The sequence below is a fragment of the Coturnix japonica genome, chromosome 21 (assembly GCF_054131305.1).
Source record: "Coturnix japonica strain WE chromosome 21, WE-NBRP24, whole genome shotgun sequence".
Lineage (NCBI taxonomy): Eukaryota > Metazoa > Chordata > Aves > Galliformes > Phasianidae > Coturnix > Coturnix japonica.
In genome coordinates this window covers 1714011-1737658 of record NC_140683.1, presented here as the reverse complement: position 1 = coordinate 1737658, position 23648 = coordinate 1714011, and the positions used below count along the sequence as shown (strand labels likewise).

Genomic DNA, 23648 nt, shown 5'->3' with positions numbered 1-23648 from the left:
CCTGCTCCATAGATCTGACCCACATGTGCCCCAGAGCAGCTCTGCCCCATTGATTTGACCCACATCAGCCCCACAGCATCTCCTGCCCCATAGAACTGACCCACAGCAGCCACAGCAGCTCCTGACCTATAGATCTGACCCACATCTGACCCACAGCAGCTCCTGCCCCATAGATCTGACCCACATCTGCCCCACAGCAGCCCCTGCCCCATAGATCTGACCCACATTAGCACCACAGCAGCTCCTGCGCCATAGAACTGACCCAAATCTGCTCCACAGCAGCTCCTGACCCATAGATCTGACCCACATCAGCCCCACATCAGCTCCTGCCCCATACATCTGACCCACATAAGCCCCACAGCAGCTCCTGCCCCATAGATCTAACTCACATGAGCCCCACAGCAGCTCCTACTCCATTGATCTGACCCACAGCAGCTCCTGCCCCATAGATCTGACCCACATCTGCCCCACAGCAGCCCCTGCCCCATAGATCTGACCCACATTAGCCCCACAGCAGCTCCTGCCCCATAGAACTCACCCACATCTGCTCCACAGCAGCTCCTGACCCATAGATCTGACCCACATCAGCCCCACATCAGCTCCTGCCCCAAACATCTGACCCACATAAGCCCCACACCATCTCCTGCCCCATAGATCTAACTCACATGTGCCCCACAGCAGCTCCTGCTCCATAGATCTGACCCACATGTGCCCCAGAGCAGCTCTGCCCCATTGATTTGACCCACATCAGCCCCACTGCAGCTCCTGCCCTATAGATCTGACCCACATCAGCCCCACTGCAGCTCCTGCCCTATAGATCTGACCAACATCAGCCCCACATCAGCTCCTGCCCCATACATCTGACCCACATAAGCCCCACACCATCTCCTGCCCCATAGATCTAACTCACATGTGCCCCACACAGCAGATCCTGCACCATAGATCTGACCCACAGCAGCTCCTGCCCTATAGATCTGACCCACATCAGCCCCACTGCAGCTCCTGCCCTATAGATCGGACCAACACCAGCCCCACATCAGCTCCTGCCCCATACATCTGACCCAAATCTGCCCCACACCATCTCCTGCCCCATAGATATAACTCACATGTGCCCCACAGCAGCTCCTGCTCCATTGATCTGATCCACAGCAGCTCCTGCCCTATAGATCTGATTCAAATCTGCCCCACAGCAGCTCCTGCTCCATAGATCTGACCCACATGTGCCCCAGAGCAGCTCTGCCCCATTGATTTGACCCACATCAGCCCCACAGCATCTCCTGCCCCATAGAACTGACCCACAGCAGCCACAGCAGCTCCTGACCTATAGATCTGACCCACATCTGCCCCACAGCAGCCCCTGCCCCATAGATCTGACCCACATTAGCCCCACAGCAGCTCCTGCCCCATAGAACTGACCCACATCTGCTCCACAGCAGCTCCTGACCCATAGATCTGACCCACATCAGCCCCACATCTGCTCCTGCCCCATACATCTGACCCACATAAGCCCCACACCATCTCCTGCCCCATAGATCTAACTCACATGTGCCCCACAGCAGCTCCTGCTCCATTGATCTGACCCACAGCAGCTCCTGCCCCATAGATCTGACCCACATAAGCCCCACACCATCTCCTGCCCCATAGATCTAACTCACATGTGCCCCACACAGCAGCTCCTGCTCCATAGATCTGACCCACAGCAGCTCCTGCCCTATAGATCTGACCCACATCAGCCCCACAGCATCTCCTGACTTGCGGAATCAAACTCTATAATCCAGAGATGGGTTATAAAGCAGGTATGTTTATTCCAGCGTTGCGCAGCGCCGGGTGCAAGGGGGATAGCTCCTCCAAACTTGCACACCGTAAAGAGAAAAGTGTGTTACAGATATAGGTTAAGCTAATACATAATCAATAGTCTCCTCCTCAGTTTGATTACATATTCATTACATTCCCTATGGCCCCGTTCCCCGCGACCCCATTCCCTCATTCCCTCTGACCCCATTCCCCGTGACCCTTGCCGATGTTTTGGGGTGAAATTCTTCTTCTGTTTTCTTCTTGGTGTTATCTGCTGTTATTGTTCTCCCATGTCGGCATCATCTTGCCCGGGGGGTGGGATCTAATCCTTCTTGTCAGAGGTCTCCGGACAGTTTCTTCTTATCTTTATTGCCCTCTTCTCTGGCTTTATTTTGACTAAGTGTCTGTAATTCCCCCTTTCCCTGCACTTTTAAATGTACAGTTACCCTTTGTCTTGGTTTCTGTGAAGTTCCCCTTTCCCTTTCTATAGCAAAATGTTACCTTACCACCATTTTGAGGCTTTGCTCACTCTTCAATTCCCCCCTTTTCTTTAATCTAGCAGTCTTTTACCTGCTAGATTCTTAATGGGTCTCAAAATAGGCTCCGCTCTCTACCTTTTGTCTCAGCTCATGTCTCTTCCAAACCTCGTATTCCCTTCCAGTACCTTGGTGCAGACACAAAAGGCATCTTATAACAACACAAGTAAAACACACCAAGAATAGCAAGGTGACGCAGGCTAAGAAAAACTGTTTCAGTCATCCTAAATTTGGCAACTAGTAAGTTTATCCCATGGTCCAGAGAAAACTATTCCCCAATCGGTGTTATCCCTGCCTACTCCATGTTGCAATGCATCTTTGGATAAACAGGATACCTCCTTTTGGATTGTCCATCAGGCATCTGCAGCAGCATCCTCAATTGTTTCTAAGGTTACAGAAATTTTCATACAGCAATACCCCCCTTTTCTTGGGAGTTCTGTGAAATCAATTTGCCATTGTTGCCCTGGAAGGCCCTCTCCCGTGAGGCCCACTTGTGCCCTGTTCCTGGTACTGGGACTGTACTTTGTAGTGTTAGTTTGCCCAATATATTCTCTTATCTTCCTTTATAACCAATTTCCATAAAATACTAAAGGGCATAACAATGTCCATTTGGGCATGCACCCATCTGTCAACTTGCTCTATTCCTTTCTAAATCATTAATTGGACTCCTGTTCTCTTTAGAATATTTTACAGGTTTTGACTTGGCTTCAGAGATTTTAAGTTTACCGTCTGGAATTGAAGCCCTCTTCAACTGCCTGTTCTGCCACCTGATCTATTATCTTATTTTCTGTTTCCTGTACAGTGTTACATTTCTGATGTCTTTTACAACATATAATAACTATTGGTAGATTTAAATCAGGCTGTTTTCCTTGTGTGTGAGCAATCCTTGCTCTTTTCAGATGGTACTATGAGCATGTGGCACATATTTAGCATCTGTCCATATGATTGAAGCTCTTGTCAAGGCAGTTATTTCAGCCTTCTGAGGGGAAGTCCCCACAGCTGGTGGTTGTGCTTCGATTACCTGGTCAGTAGCAGTTACTGCATGTCCTGCCTTACAGTCTCCTTGTCTCATAAAACTGCAGCTGCTGGTAACCCAGGTGTCTTCTGCATCTTCTAAGGGTTTGTCCTTCAGGTTCGACTGACCGGCTGGAATGTGCAGCTTCAGTTGATTCAAAGCAGTCATGTAATACTGGTTCTCCGGGAGTTCCGCTAAGGAAAGATACTGGGTTGACAATATTAGTCACAATTATTTCTACATCATCTTGCTCTACCAGGATGGCCTGGTATTTCAGGAATCTTTGGGGTGAGAGCCAATGAACTAATGTCCCCCTTTTGCCTCCAATACAGTAAACACTGTATGAGATATTAAAACTGGTGTCCTTTGGCCCAGTGTAGATTTATAGGCTTCTTGAATATTGAACACCAGTGCAGCCACTGCCCTCAGGCACCATCCCTTACTCACTTCAAGCTGTTTGAGGTTTACCATCAGTCCGTAGCTGTGTATCCATGGTCAGCACCCTCCTGTCATTCCTGGGAACGTATGGAGTTCCTTGGCAGTTTGCAGCTCAGGGGCTTAGCAGATGGCTTCTTTCCTGGCAGTCCTTAAGGTCCAAAGTCCAGCTGTAATTTCTGAGTTATTTGTGCTTTCTGTAAACCAAGAAACTCAGCAAACTCTCAGTCTATTGTACACAGTCCTTTTGTTGCTGTGGCATCCACATGCTCCAGTAAAGTTCCACCCTAGGATGGAGGATCCCAGGTCTCAGGCTCATGAGTTGACCAGTTCTCAAAGATCATTAAGCTATTCTCACAACCCTGGGTAACACTGTCCAGGTTAACTGAGTCTCTTCTCCCTCTATTAGGGTTTTCCTATTCAAAGGCAAATAACCTTAGGCTTCCTTTAGCCAAACCAGGCAGAAGAGACATCCCTCAAATCCAGAAGGTAAACTCCACCTATTCATTCCTTAACTTGGTTGATAAAGTGCATGGATTTTCCATCACTGAGTGTATCCATTCAACAATTCCATTACTTGTCCTCATGTCTTCTACCAAACTAAAGCACTTGCTATCCGAAAATTTAGCAAATTGGCAAAATTGGAGTTTTGTACTTGGATTCCCATTCAATTAGTAATTTAAACTCAAAAAATTATCTATTATTTCTTTTGTCCTTCTACAGTCACATATCCTCAAAGGGCACCACTTTACCCTGAGTGGGTGAGCTCTTGCTTTTAACTTGTATTTAGGGCTTAATTTTTGGCCCTGATGCCCACACCCCTAAGTGTGTCTTAATTGAGATTGCTGTGGCTCCTGGGGGTATAACATTGTTTTTCCCAGTTTGTGTTAATAGTCAGACTTACAATTCTTAATCAGCCAATATTGTTTGACCCTTAGCTCCAGTTTTATTAAATTTCTTGCCAGGGTAACCTGACAGGTACAAGAATTTCTGTATTCCTACTTGTTTTCTTAGCTTATATTTAATTAATTCCAAAAGTAAGCCTTTTCTTGTTGGGCAGTAGCACCTACTAATGTTACAAAACCATCTATGGGTAGTAAGAAGCTCCCATATCCATCAGAAAATGAACTACTTTATCCTGCTTCCTTAGCTGCAGTTTCATCGGTATATCTGCTAGGGTTAACTTCCCAAGTTCTCATTGTTCAGTTCTGCAATCAGAGGCAATTCCTTCTCACTCAGCTTGGTCGGATTTCTCTACCAGTGTCCCACTGCATTTGCACACTGCTTTCATTCCAGCGGGGCAGAGCCCTCCCTGGGCTCTTCAAGCCTCCCTCCCCCCCCTTTCCTTGTGGGGGATCTCTGGGTCCTATGGCCCTACTCTAGCACCACAACAGTAACAGCTGTTATTATTCTCAATTTCCTGAACATCTCTGATTCTCAATCAGGTGTTTGTTTTGTTTTCTGTTGTTGTTGTTGTTTGTTTGTTTTCTTCTTATTGTACTCCTCTCTTCAGACCTGACATCCCTGTTTTTATCTTTGCCTTCCTCAACCTGTGTCCTTCCCAAACTTTTTCGCTTTCCAAACTCTAATCATTACATTTCACCTCCTCTCCAGAGCCTTCCAGTGCTGCTCAGATTTCAGATTTCCCACATCTCTGCACATGAAGGCTATTCTCACTTCCAATGCCCTGTCCTCTCCACCTTCCCCTTTGCTGTTTACAGCAGCAGTCTCTGACCCTGGCTCCCTCTCCCACTCTGAGAGTTCTGATTGCAGGGGAACGGTGCGGGGGGGTTGTTCTCATGCCAGCACAGATAAACTCACTTTCTCTTTAACCCTTTTTCCTCTGTACACTATTCCACTATTTGTACCCTCATTTACACTTCCACGTACCCTCAACAATACTTCCGTATGACATTAACAACTACACTTTCTTATACCAGCCAAACAGTTTGTCCCATTCCCTTCAAAACCCACAAATCAAACAACACAGTTCTTCAGTTTCCATAAACACTCTTACTACCTTATAACTTTCCCTTAGCAATCCATATCGTTCAGTTATACACCTCTCGCCACAGAGCCAGCACTGACTGACCCACCTCCCTTACACCTCTTCGCAGGCAGAACACAGTATCACATAAATGGCTTGATGCTCATTCCACACAGACATTCCTCTATATGTTCATTGTCCCTGTCCTCTAGCTTATAAATCAACCACCACTGATTACAATATTTAATCAGGATTTTTTTTTTTTCGGCTCAGGGTTCCTCCTGGTTCCCCAGCGATATCTCGCCAATGTGCCAGTATACACCCCAGGGGTGAGCGCGCAGGGACCTCTTTGCTCTGTGATTTTCCCATTGTAACTTAATATAAACCACCGTATTCTTTTATAAGTAAAACCACTTCTGACACAACAGCATTGTTATGACTTATGACCACATACTTTACAAAAAACAGTAATTAATAATACAAAATAAACACGTATTAAAACATAGATAAACAAGTATTGGAGACAACTTTCGCTTCGTCCGTCCCCGGCCGTTTCCCTCGCGGGAGGACGGAACCGCGGGTCGGGACTCCGCACTCGCCCCGCAGCTGTGCTGCGTCTCACTCACACCACACTCACACGACAATTCAAACAGAATTACAATATATCATTTGTTAAGCTTAACCAAAGATGTTAAGAACACCGGTGCTAGTTGTTGACTTAGGTCACCTATATAAACAGCGCTGTACGATACCAATTATCCCAGGATTACCCAAATCACCCTGTACCAGAGAGCAGACAAGCTCTGCCCAATTAGCAATCACCTGAATGTGAGCAATAGCCCTTTTACCATGCGTACGACTTACTGGCCCCTTTGTAGGCACTCCCTAGGGAGTCCTAACCCAGCCGGCAACCTAACCTAACCCGTGAGCTCACGTCCCTTGGGGGGGAGCACGCCGACTCCACTGTGCCCTGCGTAGGACGTCTCCTCACGACTTACGGGTCCCCCATTTCACATACCTGGTCCGCCGATAGATGGTTCTTGTCTGCTCCTGCAGTGATCAGATGAGGGAGGGGAGTCCTTCCGAGAAATCTCGAGGCGCGCCAAAGGCGTCCCCCTTCTCAGCTGGTCCTGCAGCCGAACAGAGAGGGTCCCATCTGGGGTGCCAAATTGACTTGCGGAATCAAACTCTATAATCCAGAGATGGGTTATAAAGCAGGTATGTTTATTCCAGCGTTGCGCAGCGCCGGGTGCAAGGGGGATAGCTCCTCCAAACTTGCACACCGTAAAGAGAAAAGTGTGTTACAGATATAGGTTAAGCTAATACATAATCAATAGTCTCCTCCTCAGTTTGATTACATATTCATTACATTCCCTATGGCCCCGTTCCCCGCGACCCCATTCCCTCATTCCCTCTGACCCCATTCCCCGTGACCCTTGCCGATGTTTTGGGGTGAAATTCTTCTTCTGTTTTCTTCTTGGTGTTATCTGCTGTTATTGTTCTCCCATGTCGGCATCATCTTGCCCGGGGGGTGGGATCTAATCCTTCTTGTCAGAGGTCTCCGGACAGTTTCTTCTTATCTTTATTGCCCTCTTCTCTGGCTTTATTTTGACTAAGTGTCTGTAATTCCCCCTTTCCCTGCACTTTTAAATGTACAGTTACCCTTTGTCTTGGTTTCTGTGAAGTTCCCCTTTCCCTTTCTATAGCAAAATGTTACCTTACCACCATTTTGAGGCTTTGCTCACTCTTCACTCCTGCCCCATAGAACTGACCCACAGCAGCCACAGCAGCTCCTGACCTATAGATCTGACCCACATCTGACCCACAGCAGCTCCTGCCCCATAGATCTGACCCACATCTGCCCCACAGCAGCCCCTGCCCCATAGATCTGACCCACATTAGCCCCACAGCAGCTCCTGCCCCATAGAACTGACCCACATCTGCTCCACAGCAGCTCCTGACCCATAGATCTGACCCACATCAGCCCCACATCAGCTCCTGCCCCATACATCTGACCCACATAAGCCCCACACCATCTCCTGCCCCATAGATCTAACTCACATGTGCCCCACAGCAGCTCCTGCTCCATAGATCTGACCCACATGTGCCCCACAGCAGCTCTGCCCCATTGATTTGACCCACATCAGCCCCACTGCAGCTCCTGCCCTATAGATCTGACCCACATCAGCCCCACTGCAGCTCCTGCCCTATAGATCTCACCAACATCAGCCCCACATCAGCTCCTGCCCCATACATCTGACCCACATAAGCCCCACACCATCTCCTGCCCCATAGATCTAACTAACATGTGCCCCACACAGCAGCTCCTGCTCCATAGATCTGACCCACAGCAGCTCCTGCCCTATAGATCTGACCCACATCAGCCCCACTGCAGCTCCTGCCCTATAGATCTGACCAACACCAGCCCCACATCAGCTCCTGCCCCATACATCTGACCCAAATCTGCCCCACACCATCTCCTGCCCCATAGATCTAACTCACATGTGCCCCACAGCAGCTCCTGCTCCATTGATCTGACCCACAGCAGCTCCTGCCCTATAGATCTGATTCAAATCTGCCCCACAGCAGCTCCTGCTCCATAGATCTGACCCACATGTGCCCCAGAGCAGCTCTGCCCCATTGATTTGACCCACATCAGCCCCACAGCATCTCCTGCCCCATAGAACTGACCCACAGCAGCCACAGCAGCTCCTGACCTATAGATCTGACCCACATCTGACCCACAGCAGCTCCTGCCCCATAGATCTGACCCACATCTGCCCCACAGCAGCCCCTGCCCCATAGATCTGACCCACATTAGCCCCACAGCAGCTCCTGCCCCATAGAACTGACCAACATCTGCTCCACAGCAGCTCCTGACCCATAGATCTGACCCACATCAGCCCCACATCAGCTCCTGCCCCATACATCTGACCCACATAAGCCCCACACCATCTCCTGCCCCATAGATCTAACTCACATGTGCCCCACAGCAGCTCCTGCTCCATAGATCTGACCCACATGTGCCCCAGAGCAGCTCTGCCCCATTGATTTGACCCACATCAGCCCCACTGCAGCTCCTGCCCTATAGATCTGACCCACATCAGCCCCACTGCAGCTCCTGCCCTATAGATCTGACCAACATCAGCCCCACATCAGCTCCTGCCCCATACATCTGACCCACATAAGCCCCACACCATCTCCTGCCCCATAGATCTAACTCACATGTGCCCCACACAGCAGCTCCTGCCCCATACATCTGACCCAAATCTGCCCCACACCATCTCCTGCCCCATAGATCTAACTCACATGTGCACCACAGCAGCTCCTGCTCCATTGATCTGACCCACAGCAGCTCCTGCCCTATAGATCTGATTCAAATCTGCCCCACAGCAGCTCCTGCTCCATAGATCTGACCCACATGTGCCCCAGAGCAGCTCTGCCCCATTGATTTTACCCACATCAGCCCCACAGCATCTCCTGCCCCATAGAACTGACCCACATCTGCTCCACAGCAGCTCCTGACCCATAGATCTGACCCACATCAGCCCCACATCAGCTCCTGCCCCATACATCTGACCCACATAAGCCCCACACCATCTCCTGCCCCATAGATCTAACTCACATGTGCCCCACAGCAGCTCCTGCTCCATTGATCTGACCCACATGTGCCCCAGAGCTGCTCTGCCCCATTGATTTGACCCACATCAGCCCCACAGCAGCTCCTGCCCTATAGATCTGACCCACATCAGCCCCACTGCAGCTCCTGCCCTATAGATCTGACCAACATCAGCCCCACATCAGATCCTGCCCCATACATCTGACCCACATCTGCCCCACACCATCTCCTGCCCCATAGATCTAACTCACATGTGCCCCACAGCAGCTCCTGCTCCATTGATCTGACCCACAGCAGCTCCTGCCCTATAGATCTGATTCAAATCTGCCCCACAGCAGCTCCTGCTCCATAGATCTGACCCACATGTGCCCCAGAGCAGCTCTGCCCCATAGATTTGACCCACATCAGCCCCACTGCAGCTCCTGCCCCATAGATCTGACCCACATCAGCCCCACAGCATCTCCTGCCCAATAGAACTGACCCACAGCAGCCACAGCAGCTCCTGACCTATAGATCTGACCCACATTAGCCCCACAGCAGCTCCTGCCCCATAGAACTGACCCACATCTGCTCCACAGCAGCTCCTGCTCCATAGATCTGACCCACATGTGCCCCAGAGCAGCTCTGCCCCATTGATTTGACCCACATCAGCCCCACAGCATCTCCTGCCCCATAGAACTGACCCACAGCAGCCACAGCAGCTCCTGACCTATAGATCTGACCCACATCTGCCCCACAGCAGCTCCTGCCCCATAGAACTGACCCACAGCAGCCACAGCAGCTCCTGACCTATAGATCTGATCCACATTAGCCCCACAGCAGCTCCTGCCCCATAGAACTGACCCACATCTGCTCCACAGCAGCTCCTGACCCATAGATCTGACCCACATCAGCCCCACATCAGCTCCTGCCCCATACATCTGACCCACATAAGCCCCACACCATCTCCTGCCCCATAGATCTAACTCACATGTGCCCCACAGCAGCTCCTGCTCCATAGATCTGACCCACATATGCCCCAGAGCAGCTCTGCCCCATTGATTTGACCCACATCAGCCCCACTGCAGCTCCTGCCCCATAGATCTGACCCACATCAGCCCCACTGCAGCTCCTGCCCTATAGATCTGACCAACATCAGCCCCACATCAGCTCCTGCCCCACACATCTGACCCACATCAGCCCCACACCATCTCCTGCCCCATAGATCTAACTCACATGTGCCCCACACAGCAGCTCCTGCTCCATAGATCTGACCCACAGCAGCTCCTGCCCTATAGATCTGACCCACATCAGCCCCCAGGAGATCCTGCCCCATACATCTGACCCAAATCTGCCCCACACCATCTCCTGCCCCATAGATCTAACTCACATGTGCCCCACAGCAGCTCCTGCCCATAGATCTGACCCACAGCAGCTCCTGCCCTATAGATCTGATTCAAATCTGCCCCACAGCAGCTCCTGCTCCATAGATCTGACCCACATGTGCCCCAGAGCAGCTCTGCCCCATTGATTTGACCCACATCAGCCCCACATCAGCTCCTGCCCCATAGATCTGACCCACATCAGCCCCACAGCAGCTCCTGCCCAATAGATCTGACCCAACTCTGCCCCACAGCAGCTCTTGCCTCATAGATCTGACCCACGTCAGCCCCACAGCAGCTCCTGCCTTATAGATATGACCCCCATCAGCCCCACAGCAGCTTCTACCCCATAGATCTGACCCACATGTGCTCCACTGCAGCTCCAGTCCCGTAGATCTGACCCACAGCAGCCCATGCCCCATAGATCTGACCCTCATCAGCCACACAGCAGCTCCTGACCCATACATCTGACACAAATCTGCCCCACACCATCTCCTGTCCCATAGATCTAACTCACATGTGCCCCACAGCAGCTCCTGCTCCATAGATCTGACCCACAGCAGCTCCTGCCCTATAGATCTGATTCAAATCTGCCCCACAGCAGCTCCTGCTCCATAGATCTGACCCACATGTGCCCCAGAGCAGCTCTGCCCCATTGATTTGACCCACATCAGCCCCACAGCATCTCCTGCCCCATAGAACTGACCCACAGCAGCCACAGCAGCTCCTGACCTATAGATCTGACCCACATCTGACCCACAGCAGCTCCTGCCCCATAGATCTGACCCACATCTGCCCCACAGCAGCCCCTGCCCCATAGATCTGACCCACATTAGCCCCACAGCAGCTCCTGCCCCATAGAACTGACCCACATCTGCCCCACAGCAGCTCCTGACCCATAGATCTAACTCACATGTGCCCCACACAGCAGCTCCTGCTCCATAGATCTGACCCACAGCAGCTCCTGCCCTATAGATCTGACCCACATCAGCCCCACATCAGCTCCTGCCCCATACATCTGACCCAAATCTGCCCCACACCATCTCCTGCCCCATAGATCTAACTCACATGTGCCCCACAGCAGCTCCTGCTGCATAGATCTGACCCACATGTGCCCCAGAGAAGCTCTGCCCCATTGATTTGACCCACATCAGCCCCACTGCAGCTCCTGCCCTATAGATCTGACCCACATCAGCCCCACTGCAGCTCCTGCCCTATAGATCTGACCAACATCAGCCCCACATCAGCTCCTGCCCCATACATCTGACCCACATAAGCCCCACACCATCTCCTGCCCCATAGATCTAACTCACATGTGCCCCACACAGCAGCTCCTGCTCCATAGATCTGACCCACAGCAGCTCCTGCCCTATAGATCTGACCCATATCAGCCCCACATCAGCTCCTGCCCCATACATCTGACCCAAATCTGCCCCACACCATCTCCTGCCCCATAGATCTAACTCACATGTGCCCCACAGCAGCTCCTGCCCATAGATCTGACCCACAGCAGCTCCTGCCCTATAGATCTGATTCAAATCTGCCCCACAGCAGCTCCTGCCCTATAGATCTGATTCAAATCTGCCCCACAGCAGCTCCTGCTCCATAGATCTGACCCACATGTGCCCCAGAGCAGCCCCTGCCCCATAGATCTGACCCACATTAGCCCCACAGCAGCTCCTGCCTCATAGAACTGACCCACATCTGCTCCACAGCAGCTCCTGACCCATAGATCTGACCCACATCAGCCCCACATCAGCTCCTGCCCCATACATCTGACCCACATAAGCCCCACACCATCTCCTGCCCCATAGATCTAACTCACATGTGCCCCACAGCAGCTCCTGCTCCATAGATCTGACCCACATGTGCCCCAGAGCAGCTCTGCCCCATTGATTTGACCCACATCAGCCCCACTGCAGCTCCTGCCCTATAGATCTGACCCACATCAGCCCCACTGCAGCTCCTGCCCTATAGATCTGACCAACATCAGCCCCACATCAGCTCCTGCCCCATACATCTGACCCACATAAGCCCCACACCATCTCCTGCCCCATAGATCTAACTCACATGTGCCCCACACAGCAGCTCCTGCTCCATAGATCTGACCCACAGCAGCTCCTGCCCTATAGATCTGACCCACATCAGCCCCACTGCAGCTCCTGCCCTATAGATCTGACCAACACCAGCCCCACATCAGCTCCTGCCCCATACATCTGACCCAAATCTGCCCCACACCATCTCCTGCCCCATAGATCTAACTCACATGTGCCCCACAGCAACTCCTGCTCCATTGATCTGACCCACAGCAGCTCCTGCCCTATAGATCTGATTCAAATCTGCCCCACAGCAGCTCCTGCTCCATATATCTGACCCACATGTGCCTCAGAGCAGCTCTGCCCCATTGATTTGACCCACATCAGCCCCACAGCATCTCCTGCCCCATAGAACTGACCCACAGCAGCCACAGCAGCTCCTGACCTATAGATCTGACCCACATCTGACCCACAGCAGCTCCTGCCCCATAGATCTGACCCACATCTGCCCCACAGCAGCCCCTGCCCCATAGATCTGACCCACATTAGCCCCACAGCAGCTCCTGCCCCATAGAACTGACCCACATCTGCTCCACAGCAGCTCCTGACCCATAGATCTGACCCACATCAGCCCCACATCAGCTCCTGCCCCATACATCTGACCCACATAAGCCCCACACCATCTCCTGCCCCATAGATCTAACTCACATGTGCCCCACAGCAGCTCCTGCTCCATAGATCTGACCCACATGTGCCCCAGAGCAGCTCTGCCCCATTGATTTGACCCACATCAGCCCCACTGCAGCTCCTGCCCTATAGATCTGACCCACATCAGCCCCACTGCAGCTCCTGCCCTATAGATCTGACCAACATCAGCCCCACATCAGCTCCTGCCCCATACATCTGACCCACATAAGCCCCACACCATCTCCTGCCCCATAGATCTAACTCACATGTGCCCCACACAGCAGCTCCTGCCCCATACATCTGACCCACATAAGCCCCACACCATCTCCTGCCCCATAGATCTAACTCACATGTGCCCCACACAGCAGCTTCTGCTCCATAGATCTGACCCACAGCAGCTCCTGCCCTATAGATCTGACCCACATCTGCACCACAGCAGCTCCTGCCCCATAGAACTGACCCACAGCAGCCACAGCAGCTCCTGACCTATAGATCTGACCCACATTAGCCCCACAGCAACTCCTGCCCCATAGAACTGACCCACATCTGCTCCACAGCAGTTCCTGACCCATAGATCTGACCCACATCAGCCCCACATCAGCTCCTGCCCCATACATCTGACCCACATAAGCCCCACACCATCTCCTGCCCCATAGATCTAACTCACATGTGCCCCACACAGCAGCTCCTGCTCCATAGATCTGACCCACAGCAGCTCCTGCCCTATAGATCTGACCCACATCAGCCCCACTGCAGCTCCTGCCCTATAGATCTGACCAACACCAGCCCCACATCAGCTCCTGCCCCATACATCTGACCCAAATCTGCCCCACACCATCTCCTGCCCCATAGATCTAACTCACATGTGCCCCACAGCAGCTCCTGCTCCATTGATCTGACCCACAGCAGCTCCTGCCCTATAGATCTGATTCAAATCTGCCCCACACCATCTCCTGCTCCATAGATCTGACCCACATGTGCCCCATAGCAGCTCTGCCCCATAGATTTGACCCACATCAGCCCCACAGCATCTCCTGCCCCATAGAACTGACCCACAGCAGCCACAGCAGCTCCTGACCTATAGATCTGACCCACATCTGACCCACAGCAGCTCCTGCCCCATAGATCTGACCCACATCTGCCCCACAGCAGCCCCTGCCCCATAGATCTGACCCACATTAGCCCCACAGCAGCTCCTGCCTCATAGAACTGACCCACATCTGCTCCACAGCAGCTCCTGACCCATAGATCTGACCCACATCAGCCCCACATCAGCTCCTGCCCCATACATTTGACCCACATAATCCCCACACCATCTCCTGCCCCATAGATCTAACTCACATGTGCCCCACAGCAGCTCCTGCTCCATAGATCTGACCCACATGTGCCCCAGAGCAGCTCTGCCCCATTGATTTGACCCACATCAGCCCCACTGCAGCTCCTGCCCTATAGATCTGACCCACATCAGCCCCACTGCAGCTCCTGCCCTATAGATCTGACCAACATCAGCCCCACATCAGCTCCTGCCCCATACATCTGACCCACATAAGCCCCACACCATCACCTGCCCCATAGATCTAACTCACATGTGCCCCACACAGCAGCTCCTGCTCCATAGATCTGACCCACAGCAGCTCCTGCCCTATAGATCTGACCCACATCTGCACCACAGCAGCTCCTGCCCCATAGAACTGACCCACAGCAGCCACAGCAGCTCCTGACCTATAGATCTGACCCACATTAGCCCCACAGCAGCTCCTGCCCCATAGAACTGACCCACATCTGCTCCACAGCAGCTCCTGACCCATAGATCTGACCCACATCAGCCCCACATCAGCTCCTGCCCCATACATCTGACCCACATAAGCCCCACACCATCTCCTGCCCCATAGATCTAACTCACATGTGCCCCACACAGCAGCTCCTGCTCCATAGATCTGACCCACAGCAGCTCCTGCCCTATAGATCTGACCCACATCAGCCCCACTGCAGCTCCTGCCCTATAGATCTGACCAACACCAGCCCCACATCAGCTCCTGCCCCATACATCTGACCCAAATCTGCCCCACACCATCTCCTGCCCCATAGATCTAACTCACATGTGCCCCACAGCAGCTCCTGCTCCATTGATCTGACCCACAGCAGCTCCTGCCCTATAGATCTGATTCAAATCTGCCCCACAGCAGCTCCTGCTCCATAGATCTGACCCACATGTGCCCCAGAGCAGCTCTGCCCCATTGATTTGACCCACATCAGCCCCACAGCATCTCCTGCCCCATAGAACTGACCCACAGCAGCCACAGCAGCTCCTGACCTATAGATCTGACCCACATCTGACCCACAGCAGCTCCTGCCCCATAGATCTGACCCACATCTGCCCCACAGCAGCCCCTGCCCCATAGATCTGACCCACATTAGCCCCAAAGCAGCTCCTGCCCCATAGAACTGACCCACATCTGCTCCACAGCAGCTCCTGACCCATAGATCTGACCCACATCAGCCCCACATCAGCTCCTGCCCCATACATCTGACCCACATAAGCCCCACACCATCTCCTGCCCCATAGATCTAATTCACATGTGCCCCACAGCAGCTCCTGCTCCATAGATCTGACCCACATGCGCCCCAGAGCAGCTCTGCCCCATTGATTTGACCCACATCAGCCCCACTGCAGCTCCTGCCCTATAGATCTGACCAACATCAGCCCCACATCAGCTCCTGCCCCATACATCTGACCCAAATCTGCCCCACACCATCTCCTGCCCCATAGATCTAACTCACATGTGCCCCACAGCAGCTCCTGCTCCATAGATCTTACCCACAGCAGCTCCTGCCCTATAGATCTGATTCAAATCTACACCACAGCAGCTCCTGCTCCATAGATCTGACCCACATGTGCCCCAGAGCAGCTCTGCCCCATTGATTTGACCCACATCAGCCCCACAGCATCTCCTGCCCCATAGAACTGACCCACAGCAGCCACAGCAGCTCCTGACCTATAGATCTGACCCACATCTGACCCACAGCAGCTCCTGCCCCATAGATCTGACCCACATCTGCCCCACAGCAGCCCCTGCCACATAGATCTGACCCAAATTAGCCCCACAGCAGCTCCTGCCCCATAGAACTGACCCACATCTGACCCACAGCAGCTCCTGACCCATAGATCTGACCCACATCAGCCCCACATCAGCTCCTGCCCCATACATCTGACCCACATAAGTCCCACACCATCTCCTGCCCCATAGATCAAACTCACATGTGCCCCACAGCAGCTCCTGCTCCATAGATCTGACCCACATGTGCCCCAGAGCAGCTCTGCCCCATTGATTTGACCCACATCAGCCCCACTGCAGCTCCTGCCCTATAGATCTGACCCACATCAGCCCCACTGCAGCTCCTGCCCTATAGATCTGACCAACACCAGCCCCACATCAGCTCCTGCCCCATACATCTGACCCAAATCTGCCCCACACCATCTCCTGCCCCATAGATCTAACTCACATGTGCCCCACAGCAGCTCCTGCTCCATTGATCTGACCCACAGCAGCTCCTGCCCTATAGATCTGATTCAAATCTGCCCCACAGCAGCTCCTGCTCCATAGATCTGACCCACATGTGCCCCAGAGCAGCTCTGCCCCATTGATTTGACCCACATCAGCCCCACAGCATCTCCTGCCCCATAGAACTGACCCACAGCAGCCACAGCAGCTCCTGACCTATAGATCTGACCCACATCTGACCCACAGCAGCTCCTGCCCCATAGAACTGACCCACAGCAGCCACAGCAGCTCCTGACCTATAGATCTTACCCACATTAGCCCCACAGCAGCTCCTGCCCCATAGAACTGACCCACATCTGCTCCACAGCAGCTCCTGACCCATAGATCTGACCCACATCAGCCCCACATCAGCTCCTGCCCCATACATCTGACCCACATAAGCCCCACACCATCTCCTGCCCCATAGATCTAACTCACATGTGCCCCACAGCAGCTCCTGCTCCATAGATCTGACCCACATGTGCCCCAGAGCAGCTCTGCCCCATTGATTTGACCCACATCAGCCCCACTGCAGCTCCTGCCCTATAGATCTGACCAACATCAGCCCCACATCAGCTCCTGCCCCATACATCTGACCCACATAAGCCCCACACCATCTCCTGCCCCATAGATCTAACTCACATGTGCCCCAGACAGTAGCTCCTGCTCCATAGATCTGACCCACAGCAGCTCCTGCCCTATAGATCTGACCCACATCAGCCCCACTGCAGCTCCTGCCCTATAGATCTGACCAACACCAGCCCCACATCAGCTCCTGCCCCATACATCTGACCCAAATCTGCCCCACACCATCTCCTGCCCCATATATCTAACTCACATGTGCCCCACAGCAGCTCCTGCTCCATTGATCTGACCAACAGCAGCTCCTGCCCTATAGATCTGATTCAAATCTGCCCCACAGCAGCTCCTGCTCCATAGATCTGACCCACATGTGCCCCAGAGCAGCTCTGCCCCATTGATTTGACCCACATCAGCCCCACAGCATCTCCTGCCCCATAGAACTGACCCACAGCAGCGACAGCAGCTCCTGACCTATAGATCTGACCCACATCTGACCCACAGCAGCTCCTGCCCCATAGATCTGACCCACATCTGCCCCACAGCAGCCCCTGCCCCATAGATCTGACCCACATTAGCCCCACAGCAGCTCCTGCCCCATAGAACTGACCCACATCTGACCCACAGCAGCTCCTGACCCATAGATCTGACCCACATCAGCCCCACATCAGCTCCTGCCCCATACATCTGACCCACATAAGCCCCACACCATCTCCTGCCCCATAGATCTAACTCACATGTGCCCCACAGCAACTCCTGCTCCATAGATCTGACCCACATGTGCCCCAGAGCAGCTCTGCCCCATTGATTTGACCCACATCAGCCCCACTGCAGCTCCTGCCCTATAGATCTGACCCACATCAGCCCCACTGCAGCTCCTGCCCTATAGATCTGACCAACATCAGCCCCACATCAGCTCCTGCCCCATACATCTGACCCACATAAGCCCCACACCATCTCCTGCCCCATAGATCTAACTCACGTGTGCCCCACACAGCAGCTCCTGCTCCATAGATCTGACCCACAGCAGCTCCTGCCCTATAGATCTGACCCACATCAGCCCCACTGCAGCTCCTGCCCTATAGATCTGACCAACACCAGCCCCACATCAGCTCCTGCCCCATACATCTGACCCAAATCTGCCCCACACCATCTCCTGCCCCATAGATCTAACTCACATGTGCCCCACAGCAGCTCCTGCTCCATTGATCTGACCCACAGCAGCTCCTGCTTTATAGATCTGATTCAAATCTGCCCCACAGCAGCTCCTGCTCCATAGATCTGACCCACATGTGCCCCAGAGCAGCTCTGCCCCATTGATTTGACCCACATCAGCCCCACAGCATCTCCTGCCCCATAGAACTGACCAACAGCAGCCACAGCAGCTCCTGCCCTATAGATCTGACCCACATCTGAACCACAGCAGCTCCTGCCCCATAGAACTGACCCACATCTGCTCCACAGCAGCTCCTGCTCCATAGATCTGACCCACATGTGCCCCAGAGCAGCTCTGCCCCATTGATTTGACCCACATCAGCCCCACAGCATCTCCTGCCCCATAGAACTGACCCACAGCAGCCACAGCAGCTCCTGACCTATATATCTGACCCACATCTGACCCACAGCAGCTCCTGCCCCATAGAACTGACCCACAGCAGCCACAGCAGCTCCTGACCTATAGATCTGACCCACATTAGCCCCACAGCAGCTCCTGCCCCATAGAACTGACCCACATCTGCTCCACAGCAGCTCCTGACCCATAGATCTGACCCACATCAGCCCCACATCAGCTCCTGCCCCATACATCTGACCCACATAAGACCCACACCATCTCCTGCCCCATAGATCTAACTCACATGTGCCCCACAGCAGCTCCTGCTCCATAGATCTGACCCACATGTGCCCCAGAGCAGCTCTGCCCCATTGATTTGACCCACATCAGCCCCACTGCAGCTCCTGCCCTATAGATCTGACCCACATCAGCCCCACTGCAGCTCCTGCCCTATAGATCTGACCAACATCAGCCCCATATCAGCTCCTGCCCTATACATCTGACCCACATAAGCCCCACACCATCTCCTGCCCCATAGATCTAACTCACATGTGCCCCACACAGCAGCTCCTGCTCCATAGATCTGACCCACAGCAGCTCCTGCCCCATTGATTTGACCCACATCAGCCCCACTGCAGCTCCTGCCCTATAGATCTGACCAACATCAGCCCCACATCAGCTCCTGCCCCATACATCTGACCCACATAAGCCCCACACCATCTCCTGCCCCATAGATCTAACTCACATGTGCCCCACACAGCAGCTCCTGCTCCATAGATCTGACCCACAGCAGCTCCTGCCCTATAGATCTGACCCACATCAGCCCCACTGCAGCTCCTGCCCTATAGATCTGACCAACACCAGCCCCACATCAGCTCCTGCCCCATACATCTGACCCAAATCTGCCCCACACCATCTCCTGCCCCATAGATCTAACTCACATGTGCCCCACAGCAGCTCCTGCTCCATTGATCTGACCCACAGCAGCTCCTGCCCTATAGATCTGATTCAAATCTGCCCCACAGCAGCTCCTGCTCCATAGATCTGACCCACATGTGCCCCAGAGCAGCTCTGCCCCATTGATTTGACCCACATCAGCCCCACAGCATCTCCTGCCCCATAGAACTGACCCACAGCAGCCACAGCAGCTCCTGACCTATAGATCTGACCCACATCTGACCCACAGCAGCTCCTGCCCCATAGATCTGACCCACATCTGCCCCACAGCAGCCCCTGCCCCATAGATCTGACCCACATTAGCCCCACAGCAGCTCCTGCCCCATAGAACTGACCCACATCTGACCCACAGCAGCTCCTGACCCATAGATCTGACCCACATCAGCCCCACATCAGCTCCTGCCCCATACATCTGACCCACATAAGCCCCACACCATCTCCTGCCCCATAGATCTAACTCACATGTGCCCCACAGCAGCTCCTGCTCCATAGATCTGACCCACATGTGCCCCAGAGCAGCTCTGCCCCATTGATTTGACCCACATCAGCCCCACTGCAGCTCCTGCCCTATAGATCTGACCACATCAGCCCCACTGCAGCTCCTGCCCTATAGATCTGACCCACATCAGCCCCACATCAGCTCCTGCCCCATACATCTGACCCACATAAGCCCCACACCATCTCCTGCCCCATAGATCTAACTCACGTGTGCCCCACACAGCAGCTCCTGCTCCATAGATCTGACCCACAGCAGCTCCTGCCCTATAGATCTGACCCACATCAGCCCCACTGCAGCTCCTGCCCTATAGATCTGACCAAAACCAGCCCCACATCAGCTCCTGCCCCATACATCTGACCCAAATCTGCCTTACACCATCTCCTGCCCCATAGATCTAACTCACATGTGCCCCACAGCAGCTCCTGCTCCATTGATCTGACCCACAGCAGCTCCTGCCCTATAGATCTGATTCAAATCTGCCCCACAGCAGCTCCTGCTCCATAGATCTGACCCACATGTGCCCCAGAGCAGCTCTGCCCCATTGATTTGACCCACACATCAGCCCCACAGCATCTCCTGCCCCATAGAACTGATCAACAGCAGCCACAGCAGCTCCTGACCTATAGATCTGACCCACATCAGCCCCACATCAGCTCCTGCCCCATACATCTGACCCACATAAGCCCCACACCATCTCCTGCCCCATAGATCTAACTCACATGTGCCCCACAGCAGCTCCTGCTCCATAGATCTGACCCACATGTGCCCCAGAGCAGCTCTGCCCCATTGATTTGACCCACATCAGCCCCACTGCAGCTCCTGCCCTATAGATCTGACCACATCAGCCCCACTGCAGCTCCTGCCCTATAGATCTGACCCACATCAGCCCCACATCAGCTCCTGCCCCATACATCTGACCCACATAAGCCCCACACCATCTCCTGCCCCATAGATCTAACTCACGTGTGCCCCACACAGCAGCTCCTGCTCCATAGATCTGACCCACAGCAGCTCCTGCCCTATAGATCTGACCCACATCAGCCCCACTGCAGCTCCTGCCCTATAGATCTGACCAACACCAGCCCCACATCAGCTCCTGCCCCATACATCTGACCCAAATCTGCCTTACACCATCTCCTGCCCCATAGATCTAACTCACATGTGCCCCACAGCAGCTCCTGCTCCATTGATCTGACCCACAGCAGCTCCTGCCCTATAGATCTGATTCAAATCTGCCCCACAGCAGCTCCTGCTCCATAGATCTGACCCACATGTGCCCCAGAGCAGCTCTGCCCCATTGATTTGACCCACACATCAGCCCCACAGCATCTCCTGCCCCATAGAACTGACCAACAGCAGCCACAGCAGCTCCTGACCTATAGATCTGAACCACATTAGCCCCACAGCAGCTCCTGCCCCATAGAACTGACCCACATCTGCTCCACAGCAGCTCCTGCTCCATAGATCTGACCCACATGTGCCGCAGAGCAGCTCTGCCCCATAGATCTGACCCACATCAGCCCCACTGCAGCTCCTGCCCTATAGATCTGACCAACACCAGCCCCACATCAGCTCCTGCCCCATACATCTGACACAAATCTGCCCCACACCATCTCCTGCCCCATAGATCTAACTCACATGTGCCCCACAGCAGCTCCTGCTCCATTGATCTGACCCACAGCAGCTCCTGCCCTATAGATCTGATTCAAATCTGCCCCACAGCAGCTCCTGCTCCATAGATCTGACCCACATGTGCCCCAGAGCAGCTCTGCCCCATTGATTTGACCCACATCAGCACCACAGCAGCTCCTGCTCCATAGATCTGACCCACATGTGCCCCAGAGCAGCTCTGCCCCATTGATTTGACCCACATCAGCCCCACTGCAGCTCCTGCCCTATAGATCTGACCACATCAGCCCCACTGCAGCTCATGCCCTATAGATCTGACCCACATCAGCCCCACATCAGCTCCTGCCCCATACATCTGACCCACATAAGCCCCACACCATCTCCTGCCCCATAGATCTAACTCACGTGTGCCCCACACAGCAGCTCCTGCTCCATAGATCTGACCCACAGCAGCTCCTGCCCTATAGATCTGACCCACATCAGCCCCACTGCAGCTCCTGCCCTATAGATCTGACCAACATCAGCCCCACATCAGTTCCTGCCCCATACATCTGACCCACATAGGACCCACACCATCTCCTGCCCCATAGATCTAACTCACATGTGCCCCACAGCAGCTCCTGCTCCATAGATCTGAACCACATGTGCCCCAGAGCAGCTCTGCCCATTGATTTGACCCACACATCAGCCCCACAGCAGCTCCTGCCCCATAGAACTGACCCACATCTGCTCCACAGCAGCTCCTGCTCCATAGATCTGACCCACATGTGCCGCAGAGCAGCTCTGCCCCATTGATTTGACCCACATCAGCCCCACAGCATCTCCTGCCCCATAGAACTGACCCACAGCAGCCACAGCAGCTCCTGACCTATAGATCTGACCCACATCTGACCCACAGCAGCTCCTGCCCCATAGAACTGACCCACAGCAGCCACAGCAGCTCCTGACCCATAGATCTGACCCACATCAGCCCCACATCAGCTCCTTCCCCATACATCTGACCCACATAACCCCCACACCATCTCCTGCCCCATAGATCTAACTCACATGTGCCCCACAGCAGCTCCTGCTCCATAGATCTGACCCACATGTGCCCCAGAGCAGCTCTGCCCCATAGATTTGACCCACATCAGCCCCACTGCAGCTCCTGCCCTATAGATCTGACCAACACCAGCCCCACATCAGCTCCTGCCCCATACATCTGACCCAAATCTGCCCCACATCAGCTCCTGCCCCATACATCTGACCCAAATCTGCCCCACACCATCTCCTGCCCCATAGATCTAACACACATGTGCCCCACAGCAGCTCCTGCTCCATTGATCTGACCCACAGCAGCTCCTGCCCTATAGATCTGATTCAAATCTGCCCCACAGCAGCTCCTACTCCATAGATCTGACCCACATGTGCCCCAGAGCAG

General features: G+C 53.6%; 1 long non-coding RNA gene across 1 annotated transcript; it reads left to right on the top strand.

Annotated features, from left to right (window-relative positions):
* Positions 1–1744: 1744 nt before the first annotated feature.
* Positions 1745–7494, top strand: LOC146757433 (uncharacterized). The gene is made up of 2 exons (XR_014936149.1): positions 1745–1796; positions 6041–7494. It is a non-coding gene; the product is annotated as an uncharacterized LOC146757433 (long non-coding RNA).
* The last annotated feature ends 16154 nt before the right edge of the window (positions 7495–23648 follow it).